The sequence below is a fragment of the Pongo pygmaeus genome, chromosome 5 (genome assembly GCF_028885625.2).
Source record: "Pongo pygmaeus isolate AG05252 chromosome 5, NHGRI_mPonPyg2-v2.0_pri, whole genome shotgun sequence".
In the NCBI taxonomy this organism is placed as follows: Eukaryota; Metazoa; Chordata; class Mammalia; order Primates; family Hominidae; genus Pongo; species Pongo pygmaeus.
Genome location: NC_072378.2, coordinates 41076088 through 41079656, shown reverse-complemented (window position 1 = coordinate 41079656; position 3569 = coordinate 41076088). Strand labels below are relative to the sequence as shown.

The following is a 3569-nucleotide window of genomic DNA, read 5'->3' as shown; positions in this document are numbered from 1 at the left end:
CACTGCGACCAGCAAGCCTCGTGCCTGTGGTAGGGCCCTTATCTCTGTCACCACCGGGGAGTCGCTGCACAATGCCACTTTATCACTTGCGCCAGCTGCCTGAGCTCACTGCACCTCACCCTTAATTAATTACACCCTCTGCCGTAAGGAGCCATCTCCCTCCCGAAGACAGACTTCAAGATCCGTCAGATGAAGAAGCAAAACCCTTTCATCTTTCTGGATGGCTCCTCTCTTTCTATGGCGTTTTTTCCCCTTCCTGCCAACACTGATTCTTTTGTAAATCTGCTTGTGCTCTTGGTCTAGAGCCATCCACGAGGCCTGGACTCTGCAGTGAAATCAAGCTCCAGGAAGCAGGGTGTGAGGCCCATTAAGTGTGGCAGGGAGCAGAGGCAGGGTGTTTGGTCTTACGAGACCCCAGAGGCCAGTATTCAAAAAAGGTCAGAGGGCATGTGAGCATGGGGCAAGGTGGTGTGTGTGTCCCAGGTGGGGGGCGCAGTGACTGCTGGGGATCAGAGATAGGCTTCAGATATGGTTGTGAAGAATATTCTCCTGTGATATCATGCTTCACTATTGTGTCATAGACAGTGAGAGACCCTGCCAACAGAGGCACAGGCAGCAATGGGTTCTGCAAATCATGACGCGGACAGTGACACTAACAGTGAGAAAAGCCTCAGCACAGAGTTGCACAGAGAGACTGCCTCTGCATTCGTGACACTGACAGCACAGACACCGTAACTCCAGCCATGACAGGATCTGCACACAGGGACCCAGGCAGTGAAGGGCACTGCAGACCATACCTCTGACAGTGACAGACCCCAAACATCCATAGAGACAGTAACATCAGCACTGGCAGGCTCAGCAAACAGAGAAATAGGGAGGAATGGGCTCTGTCGACATCATAACACCAACAGACACAGCGACAAGTACTGCAAACAGTGACACAAACAGTACTAGCCTCTCCCAATAATACCAAGCTCTGCAAATAAAACTAAACTCCACAGAATGACAAACAGTGCCACGGTCTACAAATGGTGACACAGGCAATGACAAGCTTTGCAAACAGCTCCAAGCTCTGCAAATAATGACACACAGGGCCAAGCTCTGCAAACAGTGAGTGTAGTTGCACCTGGGGCGTGGACAGCCAACCAAGGGCCACGCCTGGTTATTTCAAACACTGGCCCTGAGCGCACCCACCTGCTATCACTGTCTCTAACACTCCCCATCTCCCTCCCATTCTCTCCACTGCTTCAAGTCTCCTTTCATTTGAAAATCCTTTACTTGACCCACTCTTCCTTCCTCTTATCTGTGGGTGTTCTGCCTTTCAGAGCTAAGCCTTTCCCATGAAGAACCAGGCCTAAGGCCTTCTGGAACCCACCCCCTTGGCACTCTGGGAAGTTACGCCCTCCACTAGAACCCTCACCTTCATGCCCTGTGGTTTCTGTAGCTGAGCTGCCCACTCCCCCTCAGATTTCAGACTGACCTTCCTTACCCCTGGTTTCTGGAATATGCCCCCATCTGCCTGAAACGGGGTGGGGAAGGGAAGGATGACCCCCAGACCGCATGAAGCCATATCTGCTCATCTCTGCTTCCTGCTTCACTATGACCCTGTGAGGTGCAGGGTGTGAGGAGACAGAAGCACATGGAAGAGGATTCACCTGCCAGGGCCATAGAAATCCTGCGCTGCTGTCCAGCACTGGGATTCGTGTCTGCCCAACTCTCAGGTGGATGAGTTACTATTACGGGTGATGTAGCAAAGCAGCTTGGTGTGCAGACCACAGGCAAGAACTGCTTGAATCCTGGCTCTGTGATCTGTGGGAAATTATGTAACCTCTTGCCTCCTCAGTTTCCTCATCTGGAAAATGGGGATAATAATTATACTTATCTCAGAGTGTCTGAGTGAGAATTTAATGATACTTAAATGCCTAAAAGGGTTTTATTGGAAGCTGCAACTGACCTGCTCAGCCCTGCTCTGATCTCATTTCCTCAGCCTCTCCCCTGTCCCCGCTACTCCACACAGCCTCCTTGCTGTCTTCCAACCAGCTGGACCCCTCCCTGCAGGGGTGATACACGCTGTTCCCTGTGGAGTGAGCTTTCCCAGATGTCCGCCCAGCTCACCCTTCCCCTCCTGCAGGTCTCCAGGCTCAAGTGTCACTTCCACAGAGAGACTTCCCTGACCGCCCTGGGTAAAGCGGCGCTTTCTCTAGCTCCGGCTCCCCTCAGCCTGCTTTAATTCTTCTTTTGTCACCACTTTTATTGCCGAGTCCTGTAACCTCTGGGAGGGCCTGGAGCTCAGGGGCATGGGTTGCAAATGTAAACAGGGCAATGCAGGGAAGCCAGCATCCATGGGAGGAGAGGGAGCTGTGCTGTGGCTCCCTGAGGACTTGAAGCCAGGCCAGGAGGATGTCACTGGCTCTTCATAGGGATCCCTCACCTAGGCACGCCTCAGCTGAGGTGGCCTTTCCCCTCCAGCAGCCCTTTGATAGGAACCGGGAGGCCTGCTGGCAGCAAGGGAGATGACATGCCTGAGTCTTGACACTGACATTTTCCCCCCAGCAAACAGGCATAAGGGCTGGAAGAAGAGAAAACAAAACTGGCCAGGAGAAGGCAACCTTCCCTGCTGTGGTGACAGTCATGAGCTGTCAGCTCCTCTGGGACATCCTCTCCCTTTCAGTTCCCTGCCTGCAACACAGTTCTCCCTCCCTCCTGCCAGAGGAGGCTTGGGCTGGTAGAGAGAAGAGAAAGAATAACCAGAGAGGGACCAGGCAGAGGGGAGATGAAACCAGCATGTGCTGGTGCCTTCGAACTGCACTGAGCTCAGACACGCAGGCTCTGAGGTTGTAACAGTGCTTCCCTCTTGAGGCTTCCTCCAGGCAGGGCCCACAGAAGCTGCCGCTGCAGTCTCTGAATTCCAACACTCCAGATGTGCAGGGGGCCAGATGCACAAACCCAAGCCTCAGAGCCCTGGGTTGAGATGCCTGGGCAACAGAGAGCAAGGACTCTGCCTCATTATGGCATGCAATAAGCAGGTAACTTCTTTCATTGAAGGACTGGATTCTCCTCCAGGTCTTGAGTTGAGATCCTGGGTCTGCAGCAGGTCATCTGAGCATCAAACATAATATTAATCTTCTAGGTATCTTGACTGCTGTGTGCGCAAATACTGTGCAGTCAGGAAAATGGCAGCTTAGTTACGGCCCAGTCCTCTTGTCGTGTGGGCTCTCCAGCCCCCTGAGTCCAGGCTTTGGGGGGCTGCACTGTGCTATCCACAGATCCAGTCTCTTTCTGTCTCCTGTGCCTGCTCCCTGGCTGCACATCCAGGGAATCTTCCTTGAGGTGTGGTGAGTTGCTCTACTACTCGTCCACCATTTCCAGAACATGTTGGAGGGAATCAAAGCCTTCCTGTAGAAACTAATGGGGACAGTTTTCATACTCTGGAAGAGTGCTTTAAGCAAATGAATAAGCAAATACCAGGACATGGGAAAAAGCTAGAGGAAGCAAGAGATGAACAAAGCCTCTGTTGGATCGTGTGGGGACTGGAAAACAGAGGGGTCAAGGCAGACCAGGATCATGGA

General features: G+C 52.6%; 1 long non-coding RNA gene across 1 annotated transcript; it reads left to right on the top strand.

Annotated features, from left to right (window-relative positions):
* The first annotated feature begins 636 nt into the window (after positions 1-636).
* Positions 637-3170, top strand: LOC134739650 (uncharacterized). The gene is made up of 3 exons (XR_010126517.1): positions 637-1110; positions 1619-1721; positions 2554-3170. It is a non-coding gene; the product is annotated as an uncharacterized LOC134739650 (long non-coding RNA).
* Positions 3171-3569: the final 399 nt, after the last annotated feature.